At 44.4% G+C, this 21853-nt stretch overlaps 1 protein-coding gene across 6 annotated transcripts in view; it reads left to right on the top strand.

Moving 5' to 3' along the window:
• The first annotated feature begins 335 nt into the window (after positions 1–335).
• RNF152 (ring finger protein 152) overlaps positions 336–21853 on the top strand; it is an 85731-nt gene continuing 64213 nt past the window's right edge. Inside the window, exons 1-4 of one of the 6 annotated variants that reach the window (XM_033087210.1) lie at positions 641–901; positions 2093–2216; positions 17111–17489; positions 19514–19619. The gene's annotated coding sequence lies outside the window, so the exon portion shown is untranslated. Of the gene's footprint in view, positions 451–640; positions 902–2092; positions 2217–17110; positions 17490–19513; positions 19620–21853 lie in introns of those variants that run through there. The other 5 variants (XM_033087212.1, XM_033087209.1, XM_033087213.1 and 2 more) reach the window with 5 other exon arrangements.

The following is a 21853-nucleotide window of genomic DNA, read 5'->3' as shown; positions in this document are numbered from 1 at the left end:
CGGTCTGAGTTAGGTTTTAAGGTGGAGAATCCGGTGGGCCAGAGATCAGGGGGTTCGCGCTGCTCTAGAACCCTCAGGACTTGCACCTCCCTGCTCGTCTCCCCCAGCACCCATCCGAGGGAGCCAAGTAGTGGGGCAATCCATCCGGGCGTCCGGTCCACGAAAGCAGGACCTGTCCTGGCTGGACTGTGTGAACTTTAAGGGTCAGCTACAAAGTCTCGGCGGTGACACTGAGCCAGGACAGTGTCTGGAAACCTGACGACCTCAACTCCTCCCTCGATCGGTTCCCAAGTTGAGAGCCGACTGGTTCCCGCCGGCCTTGGCCTCCACCTCCGGCACGCCCTCCTGCTGGCCGAGCTCCGCCTCCTTTCACACCTGATTCCAGCTCCCTTCCCACTTGCTCGCGTGGAAAAGAACATCGAGGTCCCTGCCGAGGTTGGGCACTTGAGGGTAAGGCCGAGGGAGCGCGAGAAGGCGGGCAGCTCCTCACCCCCGGGGGGTTCTGAGATTCCAGACAGACAGATCGATGTCTGGGACAAATGGAGGTGGGGGGACTGGAGGAGGTGGAGCCGCGGGGGAGGGGCGGTGCCGCGGAGAGCGGAGCCTGTCCTCCCGTCCCCACCCCCTTCGGTGCCTTAGTCTGGGCGGTGACACCAAAAGCTCCCGCTTGCTGCTTGGCGGCGTCGTCCGGCCCAGAGCGTGGAGGGCGGCGGGGCAGGTGGGGCGCCTCCCGAAGGGCGGAGCAGGGAGCTGGGGCTGCAGGCGCTGACGCCGCGCTCCCCGCGCCCGCCAGGCAACCGCGCCGCGCGGCTGGCGGAGCTGGTGGCGGGCGCGGCGGGACCACCCTTGTGATGCTGCCGCTTCTGCAGGAAGCACCCGAGCCCGCTGCCCAGAGAGGTCGGTGAGTTTCGGTTTGTTTCTCTGCTCTGCCCCTTCTGGGTCCCGGGCGGCGAGAGGGGTGCAAAAGGATGTGAGCGGCCGCATGTAGAGCAGAGAAGCGGGAAAGGGGAGCCACTGCCTGGTGTAAAAGGGGTACCCTTTGGCGGGTGGATGGGGGTGGCGGGGCCGCCGGGGTCCTGGGGACCGGGGGGTGCGGCGGGCGGCCCAGGAGCGCGAGGGAGGTAGTTGCATTTCCCCAGAGCGCTGGTGGAGTTGGGCTGGCGGCTGGGGACGGGGGTGGGGGATGGCGCTGTCAGTGGCTCTGCTGAGTCCTCGGATGCCCCCTGGAGCTGTGGTCCTAAGACGCTGCTCGTCTCGTGCCCGCGCCTCGTGGGCGCGCGCGCCCAAGCTGCGCCCCCACCCCGCACACATCCGTGTCGGTCCTGTCGAAAGCCCCTCGTCGGGCGCCTTCCCCAGCGGCAGAAGTTACCTTGCTTGCCCCTCGGCGGCCCAGGGGGCCCCTCCCAGGAGGAGAAGGCGCAGTGGCGGGCCAGATGGTGGGGGTCTTTTGTGCGGACCCACGCGCTTTGGGCTCTTGGTTCCTGGAAGGGCAGCGGCAGGACAAAGCAGGACAAAGCAGGCTGGACTCCTGGGACGCTGCTCGGGAAGCGGCGTCCCCTGATCCCGCCTAGGGTGTGGGTGGGTCAGGGGAGCATGACATGGTTTTGCACAGAGTAGAGTAATCGGCAAAATAGAGTGACAGTGACTTGATGAGGTGGCCGACGGGGTGAAAGAAGGAAGGATGCTTGCGAATGCAGCTCTGGTGTGTGTGTCCGGGCTGGTGGCTAGGCGCCCCGCATTCCGCTATAACCGGGTTTACCTAGTAAATATTGCTAGTGTGTATTTGACCCAAGATGTTATTCTCCGCCTTCTCATATTTCTTTCCGAGGAATTACAGTCGCTAGCAGACGCGCTACCACCAGAGGAGAACTTGGGGGCGGGGGAGACTGCAGAGGAGTGGGGGGAGGTGGTTATTTATCCTGTAGAGACAATTAGGAAGCGTTCCGCCCCCTCCGCGGCCCGCCAGCCCTCCACACCTCCGCCGCCTTCTCCCACCTTCCCAGTACACCCACCCGCCGCTGCTGGCCAGGAGGGTGCTTGGATTCCTCTCTGCTGCGCGTACCTAACCCTTACTGCATGTATTTCACTGCAGGCTGAACAAAGCTGAGGCTCAATTGTGCTTCCTGCTTGTCAGCCTCTTGCTTCCCAAACGCGTGCCATTTCCACTTGATGTCATCACGCAGAAGGGGGTGAAAGGGACTTGGTGACACATTCAGGTAACCCCAATAATCTGAGTAGCCGCCCGGTGTCTTTGGGTCATTTGGGCCAACAGTGCTTGCACGGGGCGGTTTGGGTGGTTTCTGCATCACCATTCCATCCCTATTTGTGTGGAGGCGCAGTGGGGGCCTGCTGAAACTCCCGGTTCTAAGAAAGAAATTGCCTGTGACTTTAAAACCTTCTTTTTGAAGAAGTCATTGAGAGCAGGGTGCGTTCGGGTTGTATAAATTCCACCTGGTTTCCTTTGATAATAATTTTGATATAGTCAATACGTAGGCAGTTGTATCTGAATTCTGGGGTTTGGAAATATGCCTGCTTCTTAACTGTAGTAATATATTTTGGCTTCAGTCTGTAAGTGGGATAGTGTATATTTTGTTGTTGTTTGTTTGTTTGAAAAGCTATCATTGTAAGGCTGATTATAAATTTGACCAGTGCTCAATTAGGGCACTGGTCAAATGTAGTGACTTTCTTATGAAATAATGTCTCTCTCCCTATCCCTTCCTTGTAATAGTGTTTGCAATATCAAGAGGGACATGCCAGCTGTAAGTTACTGGGAGGTAGAAGGGAGGGCTGTTGGGGGAGCAGAAAGCAGCTTTCGTTAAGTTTCCATTTATATAGCTGTGAACCATTAGGTTCTCAGTCTGCATTTTATCTTTAGGTTTTTGGTTCTTTTCCAAAAACTCCGGCCTGTTCTTTTCTTTCCAAGGATAGTTCTGTTTTGATGTCAGCCCAACCAGATCTGGGGTTAATCGTGATAGAGCTCAATGAAAACGTAACCTTCAGACGTATCAGGACACCTTGGCGTTGGTGTTCTCTCCTAGAGGGCTGAGTCCTGGCGTCCTACACAAGGTAGCAGGATAAGAATGGTTATGGAAATGCACCAGGGTTGTCTCGTTGGAGGAGGGATTGCTGAGGACCTAGGCTATGCTGGTGCTCTCTTACACTGCAGCAGTAGCAGCAGCAGTGCCTGTGGGAGATACTCTCTTCACCACTCCCCCCATCCCCAAATCCCTTAAAAAATAAAATGAAAAAACTTGAGAGATTTGTCATTCACGTCTAAGGTAGTTTTTGTTTTGAAAGGTGACTTAAAAAACAAAACAAAACAAGTGACACTCGCGTTTCCCCTTCTACTCTCAAAGCATGCAGGAATCACTAGAAGTAGGTGAATTATCTAGTCCCAGCTGAAACAAAGGCCAAGGCTTTGGAAAGATTAGATTTGTAATGCTGTTAAGATAGAGGTATCTTGACAAGTAATTTTTCTGTCAGCAATAATGCAGGGTGTGTGCTGTGTTCCTGCAAGAAGAAAAACCATGGGATGGGCTTATAAGGAGTGTAATAATGCAATAGAAACAAAGGGTGTGGTTGTATGTTTTTTTTAAAATAGAAAAAAATAAATACCTCACACACAAAATTCCACATGGGAAAACAGCTGCCTGCACATGTAAACGCACGTCCAGGAACAAAGATGGCCATAGTACAATGTTAGGTTTCACTGTGGTTTTAAATTGTGTACAGTCAGGAATTATAATCAAGTGTTGTATTGATGGTCAATTGTTTTATGGCGTGTGTGTGTGTGTGTGTGTGTGTGTGTGTGTGTGTTTTGTTTTGTTTTGTTTTTAGGTGAAAGCTCCCCACCCCCAGATGTCTGCAGTAGTGTTTAACTTTAGGTTGGGGGAGCCCTAGAGGTATTAAACAAACCTTTGCTACCAGAGCTGGTTTTACAACGTTCATTTACTTCATTCAGCAGATATTTATCAGACACCTGACATATATTGGGCTTTTTTATAAGGGCCAAGAGGTGGGGGCGTGTGGAGGCACAGAAATGAACCACCTTCAGGGAGCTTAGAGGGGCGATGGAGAAATAATGATCTGATTCTAATTAAGTTCAATGGAAGCTCGAGAGAGTAACAAAGAGTGGTATTAGACTTCTGAGGAGGGAGCATACTATCATTTGGCCTTTACTTGAATGCCTCTTTCATTGCGGAGCTCACTACTTTGTAAATGAGTGGACCTGTTGTTACAAGGTGACCTTTTCTTCATAGTATTGAAACTCTTCAGCGGAATTCCACATAAATGGTTAGATTTCACCATTACTGAAAGGTTATTCTGTTTTCATTCCTTCCTCCCTCGGTGTTGTTTGAACCTGTCTATCATGTTGGCACCCTCTACATTTCAAGGTATTATTCAGTCCCTGCTGCATTTGAATTTTGAAACAAATTCTGCTTTTCTGTATAATCTGATTTAGAAAACAGATGTGGGCAGGCGCTTTTGCAGGTTCCTCTTGTTTTTTAAGTCGGTGATGTATCAGCAAGATAGGTTGGATTATTCCTCAGTAACAAATAAACCCCGCATCTTAGTGGCTAAAGACAGTGTCTTTCTTTCCCATGCTGTGTGTCCAGCGTGGTCAGCAGGTGGGTCCTGCTCATTCAAGTCACTCAAGGACCCAGACTGATGGAGGTGTGCTCTTCCATGTACCTGCAAGATCACTGCAGCATTGGGAAGGAAGCTAGATGGTCTGGCTCTAGTAATCAGAACAGACCCAGAAGTGACTAATGCTGTATCAGCCAGAACCAGTCCTGTGCTTCCATTTAGCTGCAATTCAGTATTTCTTGTACTGAAAAGGGAGAACTGGATGTAGGTGAGCAGCACTGATGACATCCACAAGTGATGTGGCCCAGGCAGGGTTGTAAAGTGTGTTCCCACCGCAAGGAAGTGTGTTCCCACCAGGCCTAGCTCAGTGCTTTGTAGGTGCTCAGTATTACACGAGTACTGACTGAATGAATGAATGATAAATATCTTAAAGACTCTGGTCCCACCCCAACCCGTTCCTTACTGATCTATTGGTGTTATATTCACTAATATGACTGTACACTGGTCATCAAATAAACAATGGTAATTTTCTCTCTTTTACCTGTTTGAGTAGTTGTTTATTCTGAAATGTTAAGCCAGGAGATATTTCCCAGACTGGTTCTAGGAGGTTCGGTGCTAGCATTATGTAATAGAGAGGTGTTACAGACTTTCTCTCCCTCACCATCTGCCTCTTGTCTAAGACTTTCTGAGTTTGTTTGGAACAGTCCAGGGTAGGAAAAGAGTGGCAATGGGCCTGGCCTCACCCAGGAGGTGGCCTTGCCCAGCAAGGACTGCAGGGCAACAGATAGGACCTGGAGAAGGCAGGGATGTGTGTAGAATAGCCTTGGCTTTCTTTCTTGGTACTTTGAGGTTTGGTAAAAGCGATTTGAGTGAGAAGTTTTTTCTGGTCACAAGACTGATAGAATACTCAGAGAGTCTGGGGCACTCACGCTTCCATCAGCAACCATGGTAACGCGAATGGTGGTCGGTTTCCAAGCCTTCCTGGCCACACTCGCCCTAAAAATAGTTGAGTGCTATGGAACAGGCATTGCAATGGGCTGTGGATGAAGCAGTTGGTGGCTGTACAGAGATTTTGCTCTGGGAAGTGCTGGTCCCTCAAATATGTTTGTTCATGTTGTGATACGTGCATGCGTGGATTAGAATTTTAGGATTTGATGAGTACTTTTAGCTTAAGCATGGAATTTAACTAAATAGTATTGCTCTGACTCGATAATCACCTTACTGAAGTCATCTTTATAAAGACAGCTTTCCATAGACAGGTGACATGGTAAACTGTTAGCCCCAGTGTCACAGGGACTAGAGGACATGAGTATTGGCCCAAGCACACAGAGGCCACCCTGGGTCCTTCCTCTCAAGTGACAAAGTATTGCACCCAGAAAGTTCTGCAGTGCAAAGAACCAGCAGGGAGAAACCAGCAGGGAGAACGAGATAATAGCCCCTCCTTGGCCTGTAGGAGCCAGTGCCAGGTGCCTCGGTTGGGCAGAGAGCGAGGCCCAGACCGAGAGGGAAAATGAAGCCATGGGGGACTAGTCTTGAAATACATGTGGGAAGCTCCAAAATATATGTCCATATTTTGTTTGACCTCTGACTCCCCACGGCTTAATTTCATAATGAAGCCAGCCGTCCAGGTAGAGGACCTTTGTGGCATCAGCGTGGTTCCTGGCGCTGGCAGGCAGTGTCGCAGACGCCGGAAGGGGAGGAAGGCGTTGCTTTTCCTGCTCCTTCCTTCACAGTGTTTTTGAGCGTCACCTGTGTGTTTCAGGAGCCTGCTTCAAAGACTGACATCACAATCTGGAGAAAATAAGTACTTATTTTATGTTTAAGGATTTTTGACTTCTGGGTCGACCTCCTGTCATTGTAAGATTAAGAGGAAGGCCTCGAGTCGTGTATGAGTGACTTACACTTCCTCTGGGCGGTTCTTGAGAACTGTGATTTCCTGGCCTAGACGCTGGATGTCTGCTGAGACCTGGAGTACATTCTTTGTACAGTTGTGGGGGACAGCCTGTGCTCTGCCGGGAGTGGAGGGGATAAGAAGGAAATCGCCACTCGATTGTTAATTCCTGTATCAATTAACTCACAGCAAACATCCTACATGATGAAACTTATTCTAACATCACGTGGGCTTCCTGGATATCAGACCTTCAATGGAAAAAGGGGATTGATGAAATGCGGACGTGCCACTGGTAGGGGCAAGGTCCCAGTAAGCGCAAACTACAAATCTGTGTTCTGTGCTTCCGTTTTCTTTCTACTCCTTTCTATCCCATCTTACTCTTACCTACCAAGGAACTGTAACTTTCCTGGAATAGGTCCCATTTATCAATCAGATAATTACCGAGATGCATTCCTCCTCACTGAGGATCTCCAAGAATTGATGAGTTTTTTGATAAAAGCTTTGACAGTTACTGTGGAAATAGGGAGCATTATTGCTATGGGCGTTCTGTTTACAAGCAGATTAACTGTCCCTCCTTAGTGACAGTTCCCACATTCCCTTAATTGCATTCCCAATGCCACATCCTAGCTGAGAACCTTATTTCTCTCTGGGCTTTTAGAGTGGGGACCCTCACCTCCTGGCTTCCCACCCCAAATCCGTATTACAAAACACCCTCACCTTTAGGACCAGGCTGTTGTAATTGTTCATTCCTTTGCTTAATAACCTTCAGTGGCTTCTGTTTTTTGAGGGTGGAGGGGATTGTGTTAAAGCTAATATTGCTTCGTCTTTAAAGTTTCCCCCAGCTTAACTCTAGAAAGACTTGGTTTCCAACCCTGCTTTTCTCTGCCTGACTTTAAAATACCCTGTTAGCTGGGATAGTTAACTTACTCACTATTCCTCAAAAATGGTTTCCATAGTATTATTCTTAATTTTGGAATATTCTGTAACCTAAAATATCCTCTCCTTATAGCCCATATTTAAAGGTGGGACTCAGCTCTTAACTCTTCTAAAAAATTAACTTCATCACTTGAGTCCTTAGCAATCCTTCACTCCTCCAAAGTTCTTTGGCAAAATCCATCTTTCATTTCATTCAACATTCATTCATTCAAAGGGCACTCATCATAGATTGCCTTATATTAATTACCACCTAAGATTGACATGTCTTTTCTTTCTGTTTAATTGCAAAAGAACAGAAACCCACTCAAGCTAAAGGGAGGTGTATTGAAAAGATGTTCCAGGACATCTTTTGTCATCAAGCCACATGTCATAAGATTCCTAGTGAGCAGAAGAGTCATTGCTCAGCTGGGGGAGAAGGGTACAGTTCCCCCAAGTGGGCCTGTGAACTGTCACATGTAGAGATGGGGACAAGCAGGATCTCAGGTCCCTTGAAGTTCCTTGAAGATAAAGACTGGATGAAGTTTAACCCAATTTCGTATTCACCCCCATGTTTGTACAAAGTCAGGGCTCAGTAAAGACTCAATCATTGACGACACAGAAATGCTTTTGACCTACTGCATTAAAGGAATTTTATATGCTTTGGGCCTATAGATTTTAAATGAAGTTAAGAGAAACTTTTAACAGCTTTGCCTGCTTGCATTAATAGTGATTAAGAATTGAATCAAATTACAGTGGCCAGGTCGCGGTGTGCATACCAATGGTTGGGAGGTGAACGTTCTCACCTAGGATTATCATTCTAACAAAATGAATTACTATCGACAGTCTGTTTTTCAACTCCGATTTGCTTCTTCCCAAAACAACAACAACACAAAACAAAAAACTCTCTCCTTGGTGACGTACGGCAAGCAGCATGAGAACTTTACACCCCACCAGACCACCCCACGATCTCATGGAGCAGACTTTGCTGTTTGGCTTTGACACATGTGGGTGACAGTGCCCACAACCAGCTACCACGTCTCCCTGAATAATTAACTGGTGGCTCTAAGTGTCTTTGTGATAGACATCTGGTTTACATCACCTCTTGATTTTGGATACTCATCCACATGATCGAAACTCTTCTTTCACACTCAGAACGCTTGGTCATTATGGATAGTGTTATTAAGAAAGAGGAAATGTGTTCAGCTGCTTGGAGAAAATGGCCTAGAATACATTAAAATGATGTTCTCAGCTTGATGAATAGTGAATGGAGCTAAGACAAATGTCTCAGAAATAAAGCATTTAGTGTGATATTCTTTTGCAGTTGTATGGCTCTGGGGTAGGTTTGCAAATTGTTTCCTTGCAGGTTGATATGAAATTAAAAGTGCTTGGAGAGCCCATGGCTAGATGTCTGTATTTTGTTAGAGTGTTTGCCCCTTTGTTGCGTGAGACATAAGGATTACTGTCATTTTAATTAAGTAACAGCTAAGTCAGCCATGCAGGTAGAGAGCCATTTCGGACTGGGCTAAGTACCTGTCCATCCACTCTTACTGCATCACACTAACATTTCAGAAATCTATGAGAGAAATCCGTCTTTTCACCAATGGTGGTGGGTAAAAGAGCCTTTGAAACACTGAACATTGATGACTTAACCCTATATTAGGTATACAATTGTGTTTATTAAATTTATTCAAATATTGAGTGCAAATATTGTTTGCCCGGCATACTTCTACAAAATTCTGACAAAAACTCCTGCCTTGCCATAGCTTAATGTGTGAACTTAACTCATAATTAATTTGGTCTTCTGCTTTTTAGACAATGGCAAAGCTAAAAGGGCAGAGAATAAAAGAAATGTATCTGATGCTTTTCTCTCTCATTTCTTGATCTTGTACCATACATGTATATCCACACGTTACTCAACTCTAATTCAGTTGAGTCGTTAAAAACATTTGAAGGGAAATGGGTTTGGGTTCAAATGTGAGCTCTGCCATAAGAATATTGAGTAAATAAGGTCTGACTGATCCTGGTTTCCGCATCTGGACAATGGGGGACAATCAATACCCCTGAGTTATTGTGAGAGTGAGATCGTTACATGAAGTGTTGCTTCATCCGTCATAAGCACTGCATAAATGGCAGCTGTGATTAATGTCCATTTTATTCAGTGTCGACCATCCACCAGACATTGTGCTGGATTCTGGAAATCTCAGAGTGAACAGTCATGGTCTAAATAGAAGCAGCTCTGAAACTAGCCACAGAAATAATCACATCCAAATAACTACACCCTTTGGCGTTTTCTATGAGGATTTTTTTGTATGTCACTGTCCTTAGAGTTTTGTCATTGGAGAGTCTTTGGAAAGCTTGCTTAATGGCCCAGAGTTGAAGATGACAGGCCTTCTCCGGAGGAAGCCAGAGAAAGCTGGGAAGTTCTGAGACAGCCTCAGGCCACCAGGGCCTGCCTTAAAGAACAGCAGTTTTTTTTCCTCCTGTGGCCTCGCTCCTCCCGAGCAAGTGAAGGACCTCCGGTAATGGACCTCCCTTTCCTCGGGTCTGGTTTCTCAGGGTATGATGAGCCACCGACTCAGTTTGTCTAGGACTAAAGGATACCCGGATTGACAGAGTTTCCTGTTTCCAACCAGAACAATCCCAGGACAGCTGGGGCAAGTTGGTCACCCTACTTAGGAGCTCTGTCCTTGTTCTGCGATTGTTGTTCGGAATCCTGAAACAGGTTTTGTGGGCATCTCACATGGTGAGACATACAGCCACCCTAAGAGAAGAGGCAGGAGAGAACGGGGGAGGCAGTGTGGCTTTGTTAGTCCCTGTATTTATGAATCTGCTTTTTGGGATGGCGTTATTATGATGATGACTATTTTAAGGAAGAGAGCTCTTTAATAAAGGCAAGAAAACTAGGCTACACGCTTTAAATGTAGAGTTAATGAGATCTTTAAAAAATTCCACTTAATCAGTGGTGTTTGCTGTGCCCGGCAGGATTGTTGCATAGGGCTTGGTACACAGTAGGCACTCAATAAATACTTGTTGAAGGAATAGTGGAATCAATGTATTCTTCAGAAATGACTTTGAGAGCTGTGGTCCAGTTCAGGCTGGGTTGCTGATTTTTGTAGGATTTCCGTCTGGGCCCTTTGATAGCTAATGTGAAAATGCATGAACCTAGAGCTGCTCTGGGTTCCTTGTCGCACTGATATCCGGAGTGTGTTGATGTATGAGCTTATGCTCTTCTTGACTGTTTTTCCCCTTCTTGGTGGAACCACATGATGCTAGCAGATGAGTTGCCTTATCTTTTGGCAGCTCGGCTGCTTCTGGACCATGTTGCAACGTGAGCACAGTATGGAGTGTGATGGGGCGCGTGTGTACATGGTGCCCAGTGCTTTCCTCCCAAAGACATGGAAGGGATTTCCTAATGAGTCTGTTAATGCCGAGTAGGGCTTGGGAAAGGAACCAGGCCTGGTTCCTTACTCCTGAGTGGAAATAATGTGAAGCCCTGGCTCCAATTTGTCAGATTTCTCTCTGAATCGTTAACTGGTGGACTTGATGGTGTGGGGGTTCCGAGCCAGTCCACCCAAGAGGTGCTTCTGTGGTATGTGGATTGTTTTGAGCTAAGGGCAATGTTAGCTTCAAGTTCCTGAAACTTCTGTCTCTCCCTTAACCGCCTAGAAGAACTTGAGCTAGGGGCTTTGGCCATGGTAAGGTTATCAGTGATAATCTCTTTTTGACCCATCTGTATGGTAGAGCAAACTTTTATTTATTAAACATCTGCTCTTATCATCCTGCAATGATCCATTGAAGGCCCCCAAGGTGCATTTCCTCATCCCTAGCTCAGAATGTCTTACATACCTACATCCTCTTTTCCATCTCTGAAGCTCTCGTGCATGTGGGATCTCTGACTCTCTCATGTATGTGGAGTTCTCATGCGTACGTAAATATTAAATTTGATTATTTTCTCTGGCTAATCTGTCTCATGTCTATTTGATTATTAGACCAGCCAGAAGAACCATGATGGTGGAGGAAAGTTTGTTCTCTTCCACAATGGCAACTGATAAGGCCCTTAGATAAGTCACGGATTTTTCTATTCGTTAGCTGGTGCCTCAAATAATAACCCGTTGTGTTCTGTTTCTGTTATCTGGGGATGTTAGGTTGGTGCCAGCTGGACCTGCAGCAAATCACCAGAAGAGTAATTAGCTTGCTGGTTGCCAGTTTTGTAAACCCCATGCACATAGCAGCTGAAGGTAATTGCTAGACATCTACATCTTCCTTTCAGTCAGATTTCCCTGTAATCATTATGTATACCAAGATATATTCATTTATGTTCCTGATAAGCCAATTTCTTCGTGGTCTATTACTTCATCTAAGAAAAGGTGAATACCTTGTTTCTGGAAGGAGAATCTTAGGCAAACAGAATTCATTTAATAAATTACTTTTATTTCTGTATACAAAATGCTAAATATTAATTCAAAGAATTGGTGTTTCTTTGCAGAGTCCATAGTTTACTTATTTTTTCCAACATTGGAGTCAAGTCTATCAAAAATTAATCATGCATACACTTTGGTTTTATGACAAATAATAAAGTATTTGAGAATTGCATCCCCTTGGCAGTTGTATTTCCTTACGAGAAATTTGTTGATTTACAACAAAAAATGTCTTCACTAAGAAGTTAAAAGAAGATGTCAGATTTTACCCCAGACTTACTTCACCTGATCCGTGGGATCTATCTGTCAAACCCTTTCTTGAACGTGCTGCTTAGAAGAACTTTCTGTTGGGCTCAAGACCAGTTTGCAATGGGAATTGAAAAAAAGGCGCTGTCCAGACAATTTAGAATTCTGTGTAAATTCGGAGGGCACTCTGATTTGAAGTCTAAATGTGATTCAGCCTAGTTCCTCTAGTTGCCTCAGCTTTCGTTTTATTCTTTACCTTTGACTTATTGCAAAGGCCAGCACCATTAGATTCTGTTTCCACTTGTAGTAAAGGCGAATGGGGTTTCATTTAGACTAAAACCCTAGAAATAAAGGACTTGATCTCCTGCACTTTGGAATTCTCGCCCCACCATAGGAGGAAGTGGTTTCCGAGCGTGCCGTAATCTCCTCTGGGTTCTGGAGTCCGCTTCCCTCATTTAACTTCTCCTTTGAGATTCTGACTTGTAAAGAAACAAATTTCTTCCTTTATGAGGTTTTTTTCAGTGCTAGGTGATGGTGTCGTTTGATACAATCTATTGTGCTTAACAGCTAAATGTACTTTGTTTTCCCAAAGCTGATCACAGTTAAGAAAAGTAGAGAGAGAGAGAGACAACAGTATGAGGACAAGTGAGGAAAGAGAATAATGGGGTAAATTATTATGTAGGTATATGGTATTTTTTAAAATTCAATTTTAGCTTCAAAATCAAGAACAACTGTGGTTTTTTGATTTGTTTACAAGCTGGTGTTGGGTTTGTGATTAAAAACGTCTTGCCAAAGCAAGTTGAAATTGTTCTTAATATTATTCTACAAAAATGACATGGAAATTATTCCAGGTATTTTCTTTCCCAAACTATGTCAGAATCCACAGTTCACGACAATTTTGGGAGAGATAACTATTGTACAAAGATAATAGTGTTTATTATATGCTTCAGGCGCAGTGCTAAGTGCTTTAAGCATGTTATCTGGAGGCAGTTGAGCCTAGAAAGTTAGGTGACTTATCCAAGGTCACGTGGTGAGTTTATGCCAGAGCTTGGATATGCCAGACCAGGGCTATCTGGGCTCTTAACTGCAGCCTGGGAGCTGCACTGACAATGGGAATTAAGAATCGAAAGGGGTGAAAACTCTTTAAAAATAAAAACAAAACGGGTTCAGTGTAACGTAAGTTAAGAAGAGATCTGACTTCTACATGGTCCTGTCTTCAGGAACAAAGATGGATGATTTTAGTCAACCACCTGCCTGAAACATTTGAGGTTGACTTTGAGGCAGTGTTGTTTGAGAGTTGGTGATAGTTTTGTTGGGAAATTTGCAGTGAGATTTCCTGCTATTACCTCAGCTTTGCCCAATGCTAACAAGTTTCTGTGAAGTCTGGTGGTGTGAAATGTTTCTTGAAGGACCACTTTGACAGAAAGCCAGTGTACGAGCTCGTAGGTGTGCGAGACATTCGATCAGATGCTGAGAGCTGACGATGCCACTAAAAATTATGTTTGAGCAAAAATGCATTTTTATAACCTCCCCTCCCCTAGTTACTGTTTTTCCCCATACCAGAAGTGGAATAAATCATATCCTTTTATATTACCTTCCTTTGTTCATGCAGTTCCCATTTCCTGGAACGCCTTTTCTCCACCCTGCCCACACCCCCCCCCAAAAAAAGAGGAAAACATCCCCCACAACATCTTGATGGAAAGCTGTGAATACTATATGCTTCCTTCAAGACTTTCTTCCCATTGAACCTGCCCTATGGATCCTCCTCCAACTCTTAGGAAGAATTAATTTTCCTCCCATTTGTTTTTTTTTAAATTCTACTTACTTCTGTGTATGATAATACTGTGATTGTTGATCCCCTGCTCCATTGTGAATTCTTTGACTGTAGGGACCTTTTCTTATTTAGGAGTTGGATGAATGAATGAATGGAGGAACAAAGAATGGAGGAACAAATGAATGAACAACTATTGTTATCATGGATTTGTTGGGATTAATTAGAGTGTATGTTAGTGGAGAACAGTAGTAGACCTGAGCATTGACATGTGATATGGTTGGGGCTGGATAATTTTTTGTTTTTGGGGAGACTGTCTTGTGCATGGTGGGATATTTGGTAGCAGTCCTAGACTTTGCCCACTAGATAGATGCCAGTTGCCCAGTTGTGACAATCAAAGATGTTTCTAGACATTGCTGAATGTCCCTAAGAGTCTGCCACTGTTCTAGACTACTTTCTAGGTGGGACCATGGGACTGGTTCTCACCAATGGGATGTGTGTGGAGATGAGAGGCAGTTAAAAGTTGGGTGCCATTTCTGCACTCTCTTTCTGGTCTGCATGCCAGCTGTAGGTGTGGCAGCGGAGAACTCTGAAGCCCTAGGGTATGATGGAGCCACAAGATGGAAGGAGCCTGGGTCCTGAATGACCCTGTGGAGCATAACCCCCTTTACCAAGCTGCACTGGAACACAGTGTGAACAGGAGATTAAGCCATTATTGCATTAGGCCAATGAAATTTGGGGTGTTTATTTTGATAGTCAGTCTACCTAGCCTAATCTTCTCTCACACTTGGGATGAAGAGAACTTGTTGAAGCAGCCATGCCTATATTCTAAGTAGTGAGTAAAAACAGATTCCAACCTTGGAAAAAGGGACAGATTTTTTTTGGTTTGTTCTTATGTAGCATCAGTCTTATTGTCATAATTCTTATCATTTCTATATCTTATCAGAAAATAAGATGGTGATAAATGTGAATTTGTTATCCTATCACTCAGATCATTCTGACATAACGAGTAGCTTTGAGCTATAAATAATTTTAGTAAAATGTAATAAAACATCAAGTGTCCAAGCAGTTTTTGTTTTACTGTGTATGGATATGTGTCTGCAACTCAAGTTCAAGTTGAGATATTTGTAGCAATTTATGTTTAATGCATTTAAACAGTTTTTGGGGAAAATGGCAGATGTTGATACCCTATAGCCACAGCTGTACCCCACACCACTAATAAATAAATCACTGTATGATGTGATGGGCTTGAAACGGACTCATATATTCTTAGTACAGCCAAATGCTGTGGATTAGTGTCCTTTAAACAGCTGACCTCAAAACCTTGCTTATCTGACTAAATTCAGTGCATAGTTCTAGTTTTCTTTTGCCGCAATTATTGTATTTGTGGTTGTGTCCACGCAGAGCCACTGACCAAAATGCGTAAGTCAAACAGCTACATTTGTCATCCATCTGGATGACAACAATGGCGTTGTTTGTGGGAAACAATAGCTGTTTGTGGGTGTGCCCTTTGATGTCTGAAAGCTTTGTGTTTGATTCAGTGATCTTGGAGCCTGCCCCGTTTGCATAGCATTCAATCCATTGTACAAAGAGCAACCCCCAGTGAATTTCACCCTACCTGTCTGTCAGTCAAAGGATCCCTGTCAGGAAATAGAGCAAATCTGAATGACAATTTTAAGATGGTGAAGTCTCTCTAGTAAAATCCTGATAGGCATCCTAAGTACCAAATATCTGATTCTTGTGGAGTTTGTTTTTTACCCATATAAAAGAGTTTCATAATGATAATAAGACTAGTTAACAATGGCACTAATTATGTGCCAAGGTCTAAGTGTTTTACATACAGTTTGTATATAATTCTCACACAGTCTTATGGGGAAGGTCCTATTAGTATCTATTTTAATTTATTTACAAGAAATTTAGGCACAAAGAGCCTAACTGACTTGCCCAAGGTCACAAATAGGTAAAAGTCAGAGCTGGGGTTAGAATCCAGCCCCAAATGGCTCCGGAGTTTATGCTATAAGCCACTGTGGTATGCTACCTGAGATTTTTCATTCTGTTAAGGAGATGCACTTTCTCTGAGATGTCCTGTATTTTAATGACTTCATTGTATACAATGAATAAAAAGTTATTGATATTGTTGATTTTTGCATGGTTTGAACATAATTCCCCAATTTAGCTGCTAGCTGATACTCTTATGCTCTCCATAACTCTTGCACAATGCTTTCTTGTAATAAAGTCCTAACTTACAACGTGGGCTTGATTATTTCATACAGAGATGCTCCTTGAGGCCGTTATCCCTGTAGAGGTAGGAACACATGTACACAAGGAACTCAGATGCCAGGTGGTATTGGATGATGTGCTATTGGAGTTCAGAGGGGAAAGGCGACTTCTTGCCAGAGGTTGTAGAATGGCCTCATTGAAGAAGTAGCATTTGACGGTTGCCCTTGGACACGTGGGCAGGTGGAGTGGCATTCCAGAAGCAGCAAGGTGGTCAGGGAGGGTGGACCTTGTCTTCTGGACAACAAATAATGCACTATGGCTGGAGCTGTGAGCCAGACCAGCAGGAAAGGGATCAGAAAGGTTGGTGGGAATGGGGACTTTGGGACTTACTTGGCAGGAAGCCAGTGATGGTTTGGGGGCTGGGAAGGATGTGAGCAAGAAGCTGCGCTTTCAGAAACTTAATCTGGCAGCCCTCAATATGGATGGGAGCAGGAAAGGACGAAGGTGGGGAGACCAGCTGAGGTCCAGAGAAGATCTGAACCCCAGGGGAAGGTGACAGGAATGGAAAGGATACATGGGCGCAAGAGACATTTCAGAGACAAAATTAGTAGAATTTTGGAGACTGATTGAATGCGAGGTGGAAGGTAAACAGATTTTCAGGTCTGAGGTCCTGGGTGAATAATGGTAAATATAAAATTGCATGGAAAAGACCAGATTTGGGAGAAATCTAGAGTTCACTTTGGAAATGGCATTTAGCAGAGAGGTCAAAGCTGTGCCTTGAGAGTAATCCACATCCAGACGGTCATTATGAGTCTGAGGTGGAACCACGTTGCCAAGTGGGGGAGAGAGCTCTCTAGAGAGCTGGCTGCTGAAAGGACATAGGCCAAAAGGGTGGTAGGAATAAAGGAAAAAATCTGTTTTTTAGAGCAGAGGTCACTTGCATGTATGGAAAAGTACAAGTGATAATGTGACGTCATGTTTTGTATCGCTTAATTTGTATTTATCATCCCCCCAATTGGTTATGATTTTTCCTAGATTTAAAATATCCAAATTGTTTTACAGACTGTGCGTGAGGAATGTTCCATAGGGGACCCTGCCTGGAACATTGGGCATCTGGTTGGAAGACCCTCTGCTCATCTGAACTGGCTGTTAACGCATCAGCCCCAGGACATGCTGGGGACTGGCCTGCCTGCCCCTTGTTGGCTCCTTGACGATGCCTGCATTCTCTTCCTCTGTCCCTCTGTTTGAATCCTGATTCTTCCTTTAATACCCTACTTAAATCCCATCTCTGAATTATGGATGATTGCAGCTGAAAATGACTTTTGCTGCCTCCCACACCTCGCAGATCTTACTGTAGACCCTGGGGATGGCCAACTGCTGAGCCGTGATAGATGTGGGTTCCCTGAGGGCTGTGCCTGCCTTACGCGACTTTGCATCCCAGGTACCCTGCTTATTAGACTTGTCACCACTAAATGTTGTCATGATAGTTCTCTTATGACTCTAACTGGTTCTTAATCTTCTTAAAGACTGCAGTGACCTGATGCTTTTTTTTTTTTTTTTTTTTTAATCTCCTGCCCTATTTTGATTATGGTACTTTCATGCTACTGATTGTTAAGAACATATCATTAGGAAGTTTTCTTCTCTTGGAGCACAGCGTCTCTGTAACTGAATCTTGTATCTGTAGTCAGAAGTATAGTATGTTGGTTACCACCATCGGCTTAATTTGTATTTGTCTTTTATTCAAAAGACATATTGACTATTGTGCTGGATTCTTCTCTTTGGTCAGTTAACGCGCTGTGAGACTGGCAGCAAGGAGATCATTTTGGGGCAAATTGCTCTGAGTTTTGCATTTGGTTTCATGGAGATGTTGGAGGTAGGTTTTCAGGAACCCAAATACACTCAGAGCCCAAATGGGTAAAACAGTAGTGGAAGCCTAAAATTGGGTTTTATATGTCTGAAATTATATTAATCAGACAAAATTCACTTAGTATGGTGTGAGGAATGGTCATGAATAAACAGAATGAAACTATGCCTGTTAAAACAGATTAGGAAAATACTGAGGGAGTGCAGTGGCTTTCCTCTTCCTTCCATGAGACTTGTTTATTCATATAATCTCAGTTCTGCCAGCCTCAAAGACCCCTAGTAATTAGTACTGATTAGTTAGAATCGGCTGTCATCCTCTCTGGCCCATTCCATTATCTCAGAGAATAAGTCCACTTTCTTTATGGATTATGGCAAAAGGACTCCTTCAGAGAATGTGTTAGGTGGATTGATATTCATACCTGACTTTTGAATAATCAGAGTTTAGTACATTGGCAGAAAAAGAAGCAAATGGTGATGGGAGCCCCACCACTGTAAGATATGAGGCCTACCCATTTTTAAGTATGAGATTGTAAAATTTTGAGTAAAAATTTAAATGTTGAATATCTTTGAACTGAGTTTATAAATCAGATCATTGCTAATGTGTACTTGGCAGTAAGTCCAAAGCATTTGTGCAGCTCTGTGTAAGTTATCCAATTAATTCTCAGAATAATTTAGGAGTAGGTTCTGTTTTTATCACCATTGTTTGGATGACCAAACTGAGGCACAGAGATGCTTAGGAGCTTGCTCAAGGTTATGGTGCCAAGTGGCAAAACCAAGTGATTTTGTGCATGGAAACCCCAAAATCTGATCCCTTGTGGCACGGAGCTATCAGCTCATTCCAGTGGGCTTTCAAACTTTGCAGAAGTAGTTGTTGAAAAGCACAAAAGAGGAAGAAGGAGAAGGAGAAGAAGCTTTTATCAGAAACAAAATATACTCACAATAAGCGTCTGCGTAGTAATTAATTTCTGGCTACAAAGATGAACATGATATTAAAAATGAAATACTAAAAATGTTAGTTTTAATTTCACTCACTCGGTGCTCTAGTCATAATAGAGTTGTAATTAATTATCTTATTGTGGCTATGTTGTTTCCATACCAGAAATTCATCTGGAAATTATAGTGCAACAAATAGCTGCTGAAATCATGATGGTAGTGATTATATCCATGACATAATTGTGTAAGTATAGAATACTGAGGTTATTTTGAGGAAAGTCAGCTTCAGTAGAATAGTGAATACTTTTCCAATGTAGGACAAGCCAAAAGGAAGGAGGCCCAGTTATGGAGCTGTAATATATATATAACGGAAGCAGGTGAGTTTTCAGGAATACTTTGGAGATTAAAAATTAGACTGCCCAGATTTAATTCAGAGTTTTTAACCTGACAAGGGTACTAGCACTATTATTGGCTCTGGTACTAAGTTTTTTTTGTTGTTGTTGGTTTTTGTTTTTAATAAGCGTTGTTCATCTCTAGCAGGTCCTGTGAAGTCTCCATGTCTAGTTGGAAGTAACTTACCTCCCCAGGTTTACTGCCCTCCCTACTGCAGGATCCCTTTCTGGAATCTCCCTTGCAAGAAGTCTTAGCTTTTGTCATGAATATTTCTAGGTGTCAGGAGCTTACAACGTCCTGAGGAGACTGTTCCCGTTTTATAGTCAGAACACCTGAGACGAGATGAGGTGAATTGATAGTCCATGATCTCTGCAGTTCAGAGGTGGGTAGAACATGCCAGCTTTTCAGCTGGGTCGTGCCCCAGCAATCGCTCTGTGCCCCCCTCCAGCCTTTCCTTATGGGAGTACGCCTCTGGGGTGCCACTGAACCCCTTCAATGTCATCCACCCCGCGGGTGGCCGTGTCCATGGTTTTACCGTTAGACATTCATGCTTTGTGCTATGAAAACAGCAGGAATTGTGGTCACTTGGTAGACTGAGGGTTGTGTCCCTACTCTGCTACTTAGTTTTTAGCCTTGTGATCCTGAGCAAGTGACTCCCGAGCAAATGACTTCATTTAAGATGAGACCAGCAGTACCTGTCTCGGGAGGTCACAGTGAAGGTTAATAATGGTGACTGTTGTGCGTGGAGCCCTTGCAAGGTGCCAGCTGCTGTTTTAAGGATTGTGTATATGTTAGTTCATTCAATTCTCAAACCATAATCTGAGGTAGGAACCGGAGGCAGCCCCAGAGAAATTAAATGATGAGGCTGAGGCCGGAAGCTGGTAGACAGACAATTCAGCATAAATCAGTTCCTTTCTCTTTTCCTTTAGGGTTTTCTGTCCATGAGTCCTTTGCTAAAATGCGAGTGCCCCTGTGAAGGGTAACACATTTACATCCCTAAGGCTAATCATTTGAATCCCGTATCTAACCATTCCCTCAGGGGAGCAGGTGCAGATGGGGGCGGGTCTACAGAGGGAACGTGAAAAAGAAGAGCACAGGGGGTAACATTTTCTAGGTGGGTTGGGCGGTGGCAGGGCCCCTCCCCCGGGTGGTGGGAGGAGTAGGGTGAGCATTAGAAATGGGGCAAAAGGCACGAACACAGGAAGATGGGGTGCTCCCTGTAAACTGCACCTTTTCCCTGCGCTGGAGTCGGCCCTTACCCTGCCTTCACTTCTCTTTTTCTTGGATCTGAAGAAGCGAGGTCTACAAACACACTGGTAGGAAAATAGGACTTTGATCATTTTTCTTTCTTGGTTTGTCTTAAAAGAATTCTTCTTCTTTCCACCTCCTTATAAAATGCGCGCGCGAACAGTGATGCAAGACCTAAAGGCAGTGGGATTGGGGGTCGTACTTGGCCAAGACACAAACACTGGACTGGATGTGGGAGCGATGGGATTGGCAGGGATTTCTCAAGGGGGTCAAGTCAGCTGGGACGGACCAAAGAGTGAGGGGACAGGTGGTGGGAACCTGAAAGGAAGCTGTGCTCGCCACCCTTTTGTCCGTGGGTGGAAGGAAACCAGAGCACCCAAGAGTGTTTAGTATCAAAAAGCCATGTGGGAGACAAGGAGATGAAATGTATGACTGCAGATTGTTTTTAAAGTGCCGTGCTTGTGTATATTTGCAGTAACAAATCCCATCTTCAGACACTCTGACCAGTAACGCCTGTTTCTCTTGGGAGTGCATAGGCCACATCATGCCTGCAAGGAAATTTGGCCACCAAAGCTTTCCTGCATGCTTTCTACACCCCCACCCATTCTGGTCTCTTTATAATCCCAACAGCAGGGGATTAGTGTTAAATGTGGGTCCCGAAAAATAATATTTCCATATTTTCAAGTTATTTCTTATCAAGAGGGGAGGTTTGGGAGAAATGGAAAGATAAGATTTGACAAGATAATATGGTGATCCTTAACTTGAGTCAGTGGAGTTGCTCAGCTTTTTTTTTTCCTGGATTGAATTCAGGGTGAACAAGCTCGCCATTGAAATCTATATACGAAAATACAAATGTTCATAGTGAATCCTAATTACACTAATATGCTCATGGTTTCCTGTCCAAAACATCTGCTTATATAAACTTGCTCATATATTTTTTTGTCTTTATATCATTGTTGCTCGTAGAGTTAGCAGTTGAAATTTGCCGATAGAAATTTCCCATTTGTATGTATTTCACGAATTAGAATTTTGTGGTTTCGCGAATTAGAATTAGAATTGAAATGGTTACAGCTGTGGTTGGTTTTACCTAGTCCTACTAACAAAGAAATGGAGAACTTAGGACACAGAACAAACAAGATTACTTGCAAAATGTTATAACGTTCTAAAAATCTTTTCGAAGAACTTCAAATGCTTGTGAAAGACCTGTGTCCTTACAAATGATGAATCCATTTCAATTCTTCTATGTAATCATTAACGTGGTGGGAACCCTTCGAGCTTCCAGTCTGGGCAATTCTTTATCAATCCGATGTTCAGGCCCCTGTGAAGAATCCTGTACGTTGCTGGCCCTTTCATGAACTGGCCTTAGTA

This window comes from Rhinolophus ferrumequinum, chromosome 19 (assembly GCF_004115265.2).
Source record: "Rhinolophus ferrumequinum isolate MPI-CBG mRhiFer1 chromosome 19, mRhiFer1_v1.p, whole genome shotgun sequence".
Taxonomy (NCBI): Eukaryota; Metazoa; Chordata; class Mammalia; order Chiroptera; family Rhinolophidae; genus Rhinolophus; species Rhinolophus ferrumequinum.
Note: the sequence above shows the minus strand (reverse complement) of the source record. Positions and strands in the feature narration are given on the sequence as shown.